The 14,146-nt window shown below is 41.8% G+C and overlaps 11 non-coding genes across 11 annotated transcripts; all 11 read right to left on the bottom strand.

The window, feature by feature from the left end:
* Nucleotides 1-731: 731 nt before the first annotated feature.
* On the bottom strand, nt 732-804 carry TRNAV-CAC (transfer RNA valine (anticodon CAC)). Its single transcript has one exon. It is a non-coding gene; the product is annotated as a tRNA-Val (tRNA).
* A 272-nt stretch (nt 805-1,076) lies between these two features.
* On the bottom strand, nt 1,077-1,148 carry TRNAP-UGG (transfer RNA proline (anticodon UGG)). Its single transcript has one exon. It is a non-coding gene; the product is annotated as a tRNA-Pro (tRNA).
* Nucleotides 1,149-3,128: 1,980 nt separating this feature from the next.
* On the bottom strand, nt 3,129-3,201 carry TRNAV-CAC (transfer RNA valine (anticodon CAC)). Its single transcript has one exon. It is a non-coding gene; the product is annotated as a tRNA-Val (tRNA).
* Nucleotides 3,202-3,473: 272 nt separating this feature from the next.
* TRNAP-UGG (transfer RNA proline (anticodon UGG)) lies at nt 3,474-3,545 on the bottom strand. Its single transcript has one exon. It is a non-coding gene; the product is annotated as a tRNA-Pro (tRNA).
* A 1,980-nt stretch (nt 3,546-5,525) lies between these two features.
* On the bottom strand, nt 5,526-5,598 carry TRNAV-CAC (transfer RNA valine (anticodon CAC)). The gene has a single exon. It is a non-coding gene; the product is annotated as a tRNA-Val (tRNA).
* A 272-nt stretch (nt 5,599-5,870) lies between these two features.
* TRNAP-UGG (transfer RNA proline (anticodon UGG)) lies at nt 5,871-5,942 on the bottom strand. The gene has a single exon. It is a non-coding gene; the product is annotated as a tRNA-Pro (tRNA).
* A 1,980-nt stretch (nt 5,943-7,922) lies between these two features.
* TRNAV-CAC (transfer RNA valine (anticodon CAC)) lies at nt 7,923-7,995 on the bottom strand. Its single transcript has one exon. It is a non-coding gene; the product is annotated as a tRNA-Val (tRNA).
* Nucleotides 7,996-8,267: 272 nt separating this feature from the next.
* On the bottom strand, nt 8,268-8,339 carry TRNAP-UGG (transfer RNA proline (anticodon UGG)). The gene has a single exon. It is a non-coding gene; the product is annotated as a tRNA-Pro (tRNA).
* Nucleotides 8,340-10,319: 1,980 nt separating this feature from the next.
* Nucleotides 10,320-10,392, bottom strand: TRNAV-CAC (transfer RNA valine (anticodon CAC)). Its single transcript has one exon. It is a non-coding gene; the product is annotated as a tRNA-Val (tRNA).
* A 272-nt stretch (nt 10,393-10,664) lies between these two features.
* TRNAP-UGG (transfer RNA proline (anticodon UGG)) lies at nt 10,665-10,736 on the bottom strand. The gene has a single exon. It is a non-coding gene; the product is annotated as a tRNA-Pro (tRNA).
* A 1,980-nt stretch (nt 10,737-12,716) lies between these two features.
* Nucleotides 12,717-12,789, bottom strand: TRNAV-CAC (transfer RNA valine (anticodon CAC)). The gene has a single exon. It is a non-coding gene; the product is annotated as a tRNA-Val (tRNA).
* Between the last annotated feature and the right edge of the window lie 1,357 nt (nt 12,790-14,146).

The following is a 14,146-nucleotide window of genomic DNA, read 5'->3' as shown; positions in this document are numbered from 1 at the left end:
TGCAAAGTAAGAGACACACATGACACCTTTTTATAAAAGTCATCGGTTTCTTTGTTACTGTGTACTTTCAAAGCATGGGGCTTTCACACGTCAGGTAAACCTGATTACCACTACACAACAAAAGCAGATGCAGCTTTCTTATCTATGTCGTGATAGAACAGTTGTGAATTGAGTAGAAGAAGGGCCCTGATGTGATACTTATTACATGCAGCCTGTAAGATAGTCAAACATGCAGGCTAGGAAGGAAGATGCAAATATCAATGTATTAGAAAAACACCTAAAGGCGAGTGATATGCTTTCATTCATGCATGGCTAGGAAAAATCGCCATACTGTTGCAAACATTCTTACACCACCAACTAGAAATAAATGATTCTGACATTAAACGTAAAGGTGACAATGCATTTGTATCATCACCCTGAGAAGGATCATCTTGGAATTGAGCCGAGGGCCTCTGCACTCAAAGCCAGAAACACTCCACTAAAATAAGATTCCTGTTGGTGCCAACAATTCTCCATGTTAATGCTTGTTCTAGGTGAGCAGTGAACCGATTGCAGGGCTCTTTTGAAAGCAAGGTCTGAGAACCAACAGATACATCCACACGCCGATTACTTTAGTGTTTTGAGAGAATTCCCTTTCTTGGAACGAGATTGCATGAAATAATCTTCAGGGCTTGGACAATTCCATGGCAAAACGGCACCTATCAACATTGTAGCCAACACAATATAACAACTGTTTCTGCCCGGTTTCGAACCGGGGACCTTTCGCGTGTGAGGCGAACGTGATAACCACTACACTACAGAAACAGATACCTACAGTTGATTTTTCTGTAATGAAACTGCTCCGAACTGGCTATTCCATGGGCCTCTGGCTTTAGATTTCTTTCATGCAACCTGCCCGACATCCCTAGCTGAACGCTCGTACATGCCATGCAAGACCAGATGTTTGGTATTAGCTCAGACTGGGCAGGGCTGAAGCATGAGACTCTAGCAAAGAATTATCCACTACTGCAAAGAAAAAATTGATGTTGGTTTTGAAACGCAAACTTCAAAACAACTTGAAAAGAGTACCAAGAAAAGGGCTCGTCCGGGATTTGAACCCGGGACCTCTCGCACCCAAAGCGAGAATCATACCCCTAGACCAACGAGCCCTCAAAATCCTCTTACCTCTCAAAAGCTAATACCGGCTCTAAGCCCGCAATGAAGATCATGCTGGTATCTTTATGATGCTTGGTCTGTGAATACGCATGAAAGTCAGTCTCAACTTACCCTTTCTCAAACGATAGCACTATCATTTACAAGTGTCTCCTTTTATTCCGTCCCAGCTTTGGACACGTCTTACAGGAAGTCAGCCCTTATTTATATATTTCTTCAGTGGCTGAAGCTTAATGAGAAAGAGTAACAAGTTGTTCATAACAACATAAGAAACACATTGTGCATTTTCTCTTAAATACTCCTTCACTTTGTGCCAAAAGAAATACCAAGGTGAATACCTAGGCCACAGATTCAAGCTAAAGATCTTCCTGCTGAATGCAAGGCGCATTAAAAACTGCATATCGCTGGACTAAAGCATTCCTTGCATAGCCTCTAACATCATAACATAACTGAGCTGCTAGCAGCAAGCTAACCAATACCTTTCTGAAATGAGAATGACATGTGCTTATCTGCTCAATCAGTGCTCAATCAGGCTCGATCAGGCGAGATTTAGAAAAGGTGGAAAGGGTCCAAGTGGATGCCCCTTCCTTTTTAGGGTGGGTCCTGCTGACTATCATAGGATTGCTTGTAAAAGTGGCCAGGGTCAGAGGAAAAGCTGCCAACACTTCTTAGCGTTCTCTATAGATGCAGCCATTTTCTGTGACTGTAATTTCGGCCTTTTCCCAGAAGTCTCTATTCTGCCTATGCAAATTAACAAAAGCAGTGCTTATTCCTCACTTGCTCAAATGTCCTTCCTGTCCAGAAAGCTCTGATTAAGCATGCTTATTTTCTTTTTCTGGGATATTTTAAATTGTTTCGCTGTCCAGTCTGTGGCAGTAGAAAGCTGCTTATGATGCCAGGTTTTGATGAATCCCCAAGGTACAAGTACAGAGGAATATATCAGTCTCTAGGATATGGAACTTTTAGCTAACACATCACAATATGTGATGCTTGCCAAGAAAACACTACATTCTGGAGCGCTGATGATCAGAACATTCTGCTCCTGAAGGATAGAAAAGACAGCTTGATTGAAATAAAGTCTGTTTATATTGACGCTCTCTCTCTCCCTATATATACATACATGCATACACACACACACACAGGTATGTCATGCATTTCTTCAGATTTGTTTCAACCATTTACCATTTATTGGAGAATCCCTACTTTTCAAGTGACTGCAAATGAAGTCATCTCTGGCACTTTTTGTGCAAAGTAAGAGACACACATGACACCTTTTTATAAAAGTCATCGGTTTCTTTGTTACTGTGTACTTTCAAAGCATGGGGCTTTCACACGTCAGGTAAACCTGATTACCACTACACAACAAAAGCAGATGCAGCTTTCTTATCTATGTCGTGATAGAACAGTTGTGAATTGAGTAGAAGAAGGGCCCTGATGTGATACTTATTACATGCAGCCTGTAAGATAGTCAAACATGCAGGCTAGGAAGGAAGATGCAAATATCAATGTATTAGAAAAACACCTAAAGGCGAGTGATATGCTTTCATTCATGCATGGCTAGGAAAAATCGCCATACTGTTGCAAACATTCTTACACCACCAACTGGAAATAAATGATTCTGACATTAAACGTAAAGGTGACAATGCATTTGTATCATCACCCTGAGAAGGATCATCTTGGAATTGAGCCGAGGGCCTCTGCACTCAAAGCCAGAAACACTCCACTAAAATAAGATTCCTGTTGGTGCCAACAATTCTCCATGTTAATGCTTGTTCTAGGTGAGCAGTGAACCGATTGCAGGGCTCTTTTGAAAGCAAGGTCTGAGAACCAACAGATACATCCACACGCCGATTACTTTAGTGTTTTGAGAGAATTCCCTTTCTTGGAACGAGATTGCATGAAATAATCTTCAGGGCTTGGACAATTCCATGGCAAAACAGCACCTATCAACATTGTAGCCAACACAATATAACAACTGTTTCTGCCCGGTTTCGAACCGGGGACCTTTCGCGTGTGAGGCGAACGTGATAACCACTACACTACAGAAACAGATACCTACAGTTGATTTTTCTGTAATGAAACTGCTCCGAACTGGCTATTCCATGGGCCTCTGGCTTTAGATTTCTTTCATGCAACCTGCCCGACATCCCTAGCTGAACGCTCGTACATGCCATGCAAGACCAGATGTTTGGTATTAGCTCAGACTGGGCAGGGCTGAAGCATGAGACTCTAGCAAAGAATTATCCACTACTGCAAAGAAAAAATTGATGTTGGTTTTGAAACGCAAACTTCAAAACAACTTGAAAAGAGTACCAAGAAAAGGGCTCGTCCGGGATTTGAACCCGGGACCTCTCGCACCCAAAGCGAGAATCATACCCCTAGACCAACGAGCCCTCAAAATCCTCTTACCTCTCAAAAGCTAATACCGGCTCTAAGCCCGCAATGAAGATCATGCTGGTATCTTTATGATGCTTGGTCTGTGAATACGCATGAAAGTCAGTCTCAACTTACCCTTTCTCAAACGATAGCACTATCATTTACAAGTGTCTCCTTTTATTCCGTCCCAGCTTTGGACACGTCTTACAGGAAGTCAGCCCTTATTTATATATTTCTTCAGTGGCTGAAGCTTAATGAGAAAGAGTAACAAGTTGTTCATAACAACATAAGAAACACATTGTGCATTTTCTCTTAAATACTCCTTCACTTTGTGCCAAAAGAAATACCAAGGTGAATACCTAGGCCACAGATTCAAGCTAAAGATCTTCCTGCTGAATGCAAGGCGCATTAAAAACTGCATATCGCTGGACTAAAGCATTCCTTGCATAGCCTCTAACATCATAACATAACTGAGCTGCTAGCAGCAAGCTAACCAATACCTTTCTGAAATGAGAATGACATGTGCTTATCTGCTCAATCAGTGCTCAATCAGGCTCGATCAGGCGAGATTTAGAAAAGGTGGAAAGGGTCCAAGTGGATGCCCCTTCCTTTTTAGGGTGGGTCCTGCTGACTATCATAGGATTGCTTGTAAAAGTGGCCAGGGTCAGAGGAAAAGCTGCCAACACTTCTTAGCGTTCTCTATAGATGCAGCCATTTTCTGTGACTGTAATTTCGGCCTTTTCCCAGAAGTCTCTATTCTGCCTATGCAAATTAACAAAAGCAGTGCTTATTCCTCACTTGCTCAAATGTCCTTCCTGTCCAGAAAGCTCTGATTAAGCATGCTTATTTTCTTTTTCTGGGATATTTTAAATTGTTTCGCTGTCCAGTCTGTGGCAGTAGAAAGCTGCTTATGATGCCAGGTTTTGATGAATCCCCAAGGTACAAGTACAGAGGAATATATCAGTCTCTAGGATATGGAACTTTTAGCTAACACATCACAATATGTGATGCTTGCCAAGAAAACACTACATTCTGGAGCGCTGATGATCAGAACATTCTGCTCCTGAAGGATAGAAAAGACAGCTTGATTGAAATAAAGTCTGTTTATATTGACGCTCTCTCTCTCCCTATATATACATACATGCATACACACACACACACAGGTATGTCATGCATTTCTTCAGATTTGTTTCAACCATTTACCATTTATTGGAGAATCCCTACTTTTCAAGTGACTGCAAATGAAGTCATCTCTGGCACTTTTTGTGCAAAGTAAGAGACACACATGACACCTTTTTATAAAAGTCATCGGTTTCTTTGTTACTGTGTACTTTCAAAGCATGGGGCTTTCACACGTCAGGTAAACCTGATTACCACTACACAACAAAAGCAGATGCAGCTTTCTTATCTATGTCGTGATAGAACAGTTGTGAATTGAGTAGAAGAAGGGCCCTGATGTGATACTTATTACATGCAGCCTGTAAGATAGTCAAACATGCAGGCTAGGAAGGAAGATGCAAATATCAATGTATTAGAAAAACACCTAAAGGCGAGTGATATGCTTTCATTCATGCATGGCTAGGAAAAATCGCCATACTGTTGCAAACATTCTTACACCACCAACTGGAAATAAATGATTCTGACATTAAACGTAAAGGTGACAATGCATTTGTATCATCACCCTGAGAAGGATCATCTTGGAATTGAGCCGAGGGCCTCTGCACTCAAAGCCAGAAACACTCCACTAAAATAAGATTCCTGTTGGTGCCAACAATTCTCCATGTTAATGCTTGTTCTAGGTGAGCAGTGAACCGATTGCAGGGCTCTTTTGAAAGCAAGGTCTGAGAACCAACAGATACATCCACACGCCGATTACTTTAGTGTTTTGAGAGAATTCCCTTTCTTGGAACGAGATTGCATGAAATAATCTTCAGGGCTTGGACAATTCCATGGCAAAACGGCACCTATCAACATTGTAGCCAACACAATATAACAACTGTTTCTGCCCGGTTTCGAACCGGGGACCTTTCGCGTGTGAGGCGAACGTGATAACCACTACACTACAGAAACAGATACCTACAGTTGATTTTTCTGTAATGAAACTGCTCCGAACTGGCTATTCCATGGGCCTCTGGCTTTAGATTTCTTTCATGCAACCTGCCCGACATCCCTAGCTGAACGCTCGTACATGCCATGCAAGACCAGATGTTTGGTATTAGCTCAGACTGGGCAGGGCTGAAGCATGAGACTCTAGCAAAGAATTATCCACTACTGCAAAGAAAAAATTGATGTTGGTTTTGAAACGCAAACTTCAAAACAACTTGAAAAGAGTACCAAGAAAAGGGCTCGTCCGGGATTTGAACCCGGGACCTCTCGCACCCAAAGCGAGAATCATACCCCTAGACCAACGAGCCCTCAAAATCCTCTTACCTCTCAAAAGCTAATACCGGCTCTAAGCCCGCAATGAAGATCATGCTGGTATCTTTATGATGCTTGGTCTGTGAATACGCATGAAAGTCAGTCTCAACTTACCCTTTCTCAAACGATAGCACTATCATTTACAAGTGTCTCCTTTTATTCCGTCCCAGCTTTGGACACGTCTTACAGGAAGTCAGCCCTTATTTATATATTTCTTCAGTGGCTGAAGCTTAATGAGAAAGAGTAACAAGTTGTTCATAACAACATAAGAAACACATTGTGCATTTTCTCTCAAATACTCCTTCACTTTGTGCCAAAAGAAATACCAAGGTGAATACCTAGGCCACAGATTCAAGCTAAAGATCTTCCTGCTGAATGCAAGGCGCAATAAAAACTGCATATCGCTGGACTAAAGCATTCCTTGCATAGCCTCTAACATCATAACATAACTGAGCTGCTAGCAGCAAGCTAACCAATACCTTTCTGAAATGAGAATGACATGTGCTTATCTGCTCAATCAGTGCTCAATCAGGCTCGATCAGGCGAGATTTAGAAAAGGTGGAAAGGGTCCAAGTGGATGCCCCTTCCTTTTTAGGGTGGGTCCTGCTGACTATCATAGGATTGCTTGTAAAAGTGGCCAGGGTCAGAGGAAAAGCTGCCAACACTTCTTAGCGTTCTCTATAGATGCAGCCATTTTCTGTGACTGTAATTTCGGCCTTTTCCCAGAAGTCTCTATTCTGCCTATGCAAATTAACAAAAGCAGTGCTTATTCCTCACTTGCTCAAATGTCCTTCCTGTCCAGAAAGCTCTGATTAAGCATGCTTATTTTCTTTTTCTGGGATATTTTAAATTGTTTCGCTGTCCAGTCTGTGGCAGTAGAAAGCTGCTTATGATGCCAGGTTTTGATGAATCCCCAAGGTACAAGTACAGAGGAATATATCAGTCTCTAGGATATGGAACTTTTAGCTAACACATCACAATATGTGATGCTTGCCAAGAAAACACTACATTCTGGAGCGCTGATGATCAGAACATTCTGCTCCTGAAGGATAGAAAAGACAGCTTGATTGAAATAAAGTCTGTTTATATTGACGCTCTCTCTCTCCCTATATATACATACATGCATACACACACACACACAGGTATGTCATGCATTTCTTCAGATTTGTTTCAACCATTTACCATTTATTGGAGAATCCCTACTTTTCAAGTGACTGCAAATGAAGTCATCTCTGGCACTTTTTGTGCAAAGTAAGAGACACACATGACACCTTTTTATAAAAGTCATCGGTTTCTTTGTTACTGTGTACTTTCAAAGCATGGGGCTTTCACACGTCAGGTAAACCTGATTACCACTACACAACAAAAGCAGATGCAGCTTTCTTATCTATGTCGTGATAGAACAGTTGTGAATTGAGTAGAAGAAGGGCCCTGATGTGATACTTATTACATGCAGCCTGTAAGATAGTCAAACATGCAGGCTAGGAAGGAAGATGCAAATATCAATGTATTAGAAAAACACCTAAAGGCGAGTGATATGCTTTCATTCATGCATGGCTAGGAAAAATCGCCATACTGTTGCAAACATTCTTACACCACCAACTGGAAATAAATGATTCTGACATTAAACGTAAAGGTGACAATGCATTTGTATCATCACCCTGAGAAGGATCATCTTGGAATTGAGCCGAGGGCCTCTGCACTCAAAGCCAGAAACACTCCACTAAAATAAGATTCCTGTTGGTGCCAACAATTCTCCATGTTAATGCTTGTTCTAGGTGAGCAGTGAACCGATTGCAGGGCTCTTTTGAAAGCAAGGTCTGAGAACCAACAGATACATCCACACGCCGATTACTTTAGTGTTTTGAGAGAATTCCCTTTCTTGGAACGAGATTGCATGAAATAATCTTCAGGGCTTGGACAATTCCATGGCAAAACGGCACCTATCAACATTGTAGCCAACACAATATAACAACTGTTTCTGCCCGGTTTCGAACCGGGGACCTTTCGCGTGTGAGGCGAACGTGATAACCACTACACTACAGAAACAGATACCTACAGTTGATTTTTCTGTAATGAAACTGCTCCGAACTGGCTATTCCATGGGCCTCTGGCTTTAGATTTCTTTCATGCAACCTGCCCGACATCCCTAGCTGAACGCTCGTACATGCCATGCAAGACCAGATGTTTGGTATTAGCTCAGACTGGGCAGGGCTGAAGCATGAGACTCTAGCAAAGAATTATCCACTACTGCAAAGAAAAAATTGATGTTGGTTTTGAAACGCAAACTTCAAAACAACTTGAAAAGAGTACCAAGAAAAGGGCTCGTCCGGGATTTGAACCCGGGACCTCTCGCACCCAAAGCGAGAATCATACCCCTAGACCAACGAGCCCTCAAAATCCTCTTACCTCTCAAAAGCTAATACCGGCTCTAAGCCCGCAATGAAGATCATGCTGGTATCTTTATGATGCTTGGTCTGTGAATACGCATGAAAGTCAGTCTCAACTTACCCTTTCTCAAACGATAGCACTATCATTTACAAGTGTCTCCTTTTATTCCGTCCCAGCTTTGGACACGTCTTACAGGAAGTCAGCCCTTATTTATATATTTCTTCAGTGGCTGAAGCTTAATGAGAAAGAGTAACAAGTTGTTCATAACAACATAAGAAACACATTGTGCATTTTCTCTCAAATACTCCTTCACTTTGTGCCAAAAGAAATACCAAGGTGAATACCTAGGCCACAGATTCAAGCTAAAGATCTTCCTGCTGAATGCAAGGCGCAATAAAAACTGCATATCGCTGGACTAAAGCATTCCTTGCATAGCCTCTAACATCATAACATAACTGAGCTGCTAGCAGCAAGCTAACCAATACCTTTCTGAAATGAGAATGACATGTGCTTATCTGCTCAATCAGTGCTCAATCAGGCTCGATCAGGCGAGATTTAGAAAAGGTGGAAAGGGTCCAAGTGGATGCCCCTTCCTTTTTAGGGTGGGTCCTGCTGACTATCATAGGATTGCTTGTAAAAGTGGCCAGGGTCAGAGGAAAAGCTGCCAACACTTCTTAGCGTTCTCTATAGATGCAGCCATTTTCTGTGACTGTAATTTCGGCCTTTTCCCAGAAGTCTCTATTCTGCCTATGCAAATTAACAAAAGCAGTGCTTATTCCTCACTTGCTCAAATGTCCTTCCTGTCCAGAAAGCTCTGATTAAGCATGCTTATTTTCTTTTTCTGGGATATTTTAAATTGTTTCGCTGTCCAGTCTGTGGCAGTAGAAAGCTGCTTATGATGCCAGGTTTTGATGAATCCCCAAGGTACAAGTACAGAGGAATATATCAGTCTCTAGGATATGGAACTTTTAGCTAACACATCACAATATGTGATGCTTGCCAAGAAAACACTACATTCTGGAGCGCTGATGATCAGAACATTCTGCTCCTGAAGGATAGAAAAGACAGCTTGATTGAAATAAAGTCTGTTTATATTGACGCTCTCTCTCTCCCTATATATACATACATGCATACACACACACACACAGGTATGTCATGCATTTCTTCAGATTTGTTTCAACCATTTACCATTTATTGGAGAATCCCTACTTTTCAAGTGACTGCAAATGAAGTCATCTCTGGCACTTTTTGTGCAAAGTAAGAGACACACATGACACCTTTTTATAAAAGTCATCGGTTTCTTTGTTACTGTGTACTTTCAAAGCATGGGGCTTTCACACGTCAGGTAAACCTGATTACCACTACACAACAAAAGCAGATGCAGCTTTCTTATCTATGTCGTGATAGAACAGTTGTGAATTGAGTAGAAGAAGGGCCCTGATGTGATACTTATTACATGCAGCCTGTAAGATAGTCAAACATGCAGGCTAGGAAGGAAGATGCAAATATCAATGTATTAGAAAAACACCTAAAGGCGAGTGATATGCTTTCATTCATGCATGGCTAGGAAAAATCGCCATACTGTTGCAAACATTCTTACACCACCAACTGGAAATAAATGATTCTGACATTAAACGTAAAGGTGACAATGCATTTGTATCATCACCCTGAGAAGGATCATCTTGGAATTGAGCCGAGGGCCTCTGCACTCAAAGCCAGAAACACTCCACTAAAATAAGATTCCTGTTGGTGCCAACAATTCTCCATGTTAATGCTTGTTCTAGGTGAGCAGTGAACCGATTGCAGGGCTCTTTTGAAAGCAAGGTCTGAGAACCAACAGATACATCCACACGCCGATTACTTTAGTGTTTTGAGAGAATTCCCTTTCTTGGAACGAGATTGCATGAAATAATCTTCAGGGCTTGGACAATTCCATGGCAAAACGGCACCTATCAACATTGTAGCCAACACAATATAACAACTGTTTCTGCCCGGTTTCGAACCGGGGACCTTTCGCGTGTGAGGCGAACGTGATAACCACTACACTACAGAAACAGATACCTACAGTTGATTTTTCTGTAATGAAACTGCTCCGAACTGGCTATTCCATGGGCCTCTGGCTTTAGATTTCTTTCATGCAACCTGCCCGACATCCCTAGCTGAACGCTCGTACATGCCATGCAAGACCAGATGTTTGGTATTAGCTCAGACTGGGCAGGGCTGAAGCATGAGACTCTAGCAAAGAATTATCCACTACTGCAAAGAAAAAATTGATGTTGGTTTTGAAACGCAAACTTCAAAACAACTTGAAAAGAGTACCAAGAAAAGGGCTCGTCCGGGATTTGAACCCGGGACCTCTCGCACCCAAAGCGAGAATCATACCCCTAGACCAACGAGCCCTCAAAATCCTCTTACCTCTCAAAAGCTAATACCGGCTCTAAGCCCGCAATGAAGATCATGCTGGTATCTTTATGATGCTTGGTCTGTGAATACGCATGAAAGTCAGTCTCAACTTACCCTTTCTCAAACGATAGCACTATCATTTACAAGTGTCTCCTTTTATTCCGTCCCAGCTTTGGACACGTCTTACAGGAAGTCAGCCCTTATTTATATATTTCTTCAGTGGCTGAAGCTTAATGAGAAAGAGTAACAAGTTGTTCATAACAACATAAGAAACACATTGTGCATTTTCTCTCAAATACTCCTTCACTTTGTGCCAAAAGAAATACCAAGGTGAATACCTAGGCCACAGATTCAAGCTAAAGATCTTCCTGCTGAATGCAAGGCGCAATAAAAACTGCATATCGCTGGACTAAAGCATTCCTTGCATAGCCTCTAACATCATAACATAACTGAGCTGCTAGCAGCAAGCTAACCAATACCTTTCTGAAATGAGAATGACATGTGCTTATCTGCTCAATCAGTGCTCAATCAGGCTTGATCAGGCGAGATTTAGAAAAGGTGGAAAGGGTCCAAGTGGATGCCCCTTCCTTTTTAGGGTGGGTCCTGCTGACTATCATAGGATTGCTTGTAAAAGTGGCCAGGGTCAGAGGAAAAGCTGCCAACACTTCTTAGCGTTCTCTATAGATGCAGCCATTTTCTGTGACTGTAATTTCGGCCTTTTCCCAGAAGTCTCTATTCTGCCTATGCAAATTAACAAAAGCAGTGCTTATTCCTCACTTGCTCAAATGTCCTTCCTGTCCAGAAAGCTCTGATTAAGCATGCTTATTTTCTTTTTCTGGGATATTTTAAATTGTTTCGCTGTCCAGTCTGTGGCAGTAGAAAGCTGCTTATGATGCCAGGTTTTGATGAATCCCCAAGGTACAAGTACAGAGGAATATATCAGTCTCTAGGATATGGAACTTTTAGCTAACACATCACAATATGTGATGCTTGCCAAGAAAACACTACATTCTGGAGCGCTGATGATCAGAACATTCTGCTCCTGAAGGATAGAAAAGACAGCTTGATTGAAATAAAGTCTGTTTATATTGACGCTCTCTCTCTCCCTATATATACATACATGCATACACACACACACACAGGTATGTCATGCATTTCTTCAGATTTGTTTCAACCATTTACCATTTATTGGAGAATCCCTACTTTTCAAGTGACTGCAAATGAAGTCATCTCTGGCACTTTTTGTGCAAAGTAAGAGACACACATGACACCTTTTTATAAAAGTCATCGGTTTCTTTGTTACTGTGTACTTTCAAAGCATGGGGCTTTCACACGTCAGGTAAACCTGATTACCACTACACAACAAAAGCAGATGCAGCTTTCTTATCTATGTCGTGATAGAACAGTTGTGAATTGAGTAGAAGAAGGGCCCTGATGTGATACTTATTACATGCAGCCTGTAAGATAGTCAAACATGCAGGCTAGGAAGGAAGATGCAAATATCAATGTATTAGAAAAACACCTAAAGGCGAGTGATATGCTTTCATTCATGCATGGCTAGGAAAAATCGCCATACTGTTGCAAACATTCTTACACCACCAACTGGAAATAAATGATTCTGACATTAAACGTAAAGGTGACAATGCATTTGTATCATCACCCTGAGAAGGATCATCTTGGAATTGAGCCGAGGGCCTCTGCACTCAAAGCCAGAAACACTCCACTAAAATAAGATTCCTGTTGGTGCCAACAATTCTCCATGTTAATGCTTGTTCTAGGTGAGCAGTGAACCGATTGCAGGGCTCTTTTGAAAGCAAGGTCTGAGAACCAACAGATACATCCACACGCCGATTACTTTAGTGTTTTGAGAGAATTCCCTTTCTTGGAACGAGATTGCATGAAATAATCTTCAGGGCTTGGACAATTCCATGGCAAAACGGCACCTATCAACATTGTAGCCAACACAATATAACAACTGTTTCTGCCCGGTTTCGAACCGGGGACCTTTCGCGTGTGAGGCGAACGTGATAACCACTACACTACAGAAACAGATACCTACAGTTGATTTTTCTGTAATGAAACTGCTCCGAACTGGCTATTCCATGGGCCTCTGGCTTTAGATTTCTTTCATGCAACCTGCCCGACATCCCTAGCTGAACGCTCGTACATGCCATGCAAGACCAGATGTTTGGTATTAGCTCAGACTGGGCAGGGCTGAAGCATGAGACTCTAGCAAAGAATTATCCACTACTGCAAAGAAAAAATTGATGTTGGTTTTGAAACGCAAACTTCAAAACAACTTGAAAAGAGTACCAAGAAAAGGGCTCGTCCGGGATTTGAACCCGGGACCTCTCGCACCCAAAGCGAGAATCATACCCCTCGACCAACGAGCCCTCAAAATCCTCTTACCTCTCAAAAGCTAATACCGGCTCTAAGCCCGCAATGAAGATCATGCTGGTATCTTTATGATGCTTGGTCTGTGAATACGCATGAAAGTCAGTCTCAACTTACCCTTTCTCAAACGATAGCACTATCATTTACAAGTGTCTCCTTTTATTCCGTCCCAGCTTTGGACACGTCTTACAGGAAGTCAGCCCTTATTTATATATTTCTTCAGTGGCTGAAGCTTAATGAGAAAGAGTAACAAGTTGTTCATAACAACATAAGAAACACATTGTGCATTTTCTCTTAAATACTCCTTCACTTTGTGCCAAAAGAAATACCAAGGTGAATACCTAGGCCACAGATTCAAGCTAAAGATCTTCCTGCTGAATGCAAGGCGCAATAAAAACTGCATATCGCTGGACTAAAGCATTCCTTGCATATCCTCTAACATCATAACATAACTGAGCTGCTAGCAGCAAGCTAACCAATACCTTTCTGAAATGAGAATGACATGTGCTTATCTGCTCAATCAGTGCTCAATCAGGCTCGATCAGGCGAGATTTAGAAAAGGTGGAAAGGGTCCAAGTGGATGCCCCTTCCTTTTTAGGGTGGGTCCTGCTGACTATCATAGGATTGCTTGTAAAAGTGGCCAGGGTCAGAGGAAAAGCTGCCAACACTTCTTAGCGTTCTCTATAGATGCAGCCATTTTCTGTGACTGTAATTTCGGCCTTTTCCCAGAAGTCTCTATTCTGCCTATGCAAATTAACAAAAGCAGTGCTTATTCCTCACTTGCTCAAATGTCCTTCCTGTCCAGAAAGCTCTGATTAAGCATGCTTATTTTCTTTTTCTGGGATATTTTAAATTGTTTCGCTGTCCAGTCTGTGGCAGTAGAAAGCTGCTTATGATGCCAGGTTTTGATGAATCCCCAAGGTACAAGTACAGAGGAATATATCAGTCTCTAGGATATGGAACTTTTAGCTAACACATCACAATATGTGATGCTTGCCAAGAAAACACTACA

This window comes from Triturus cristatus, chromosome 8 (assembly GCF_964204655.1).
Source record: "Triturus cristatus chromosome 8, aTriCri1.1, whole genome shotgun sequence".
Taxonomy (NCBI): Eukaryota; Metazoa; Chordata; class Amphibia; order Caudata; family Salamandridae; genus Triturus; species Triturus cristatus.
This window is presented reverse-complemented; position numbering and strand designations above follow the sequence as displayed.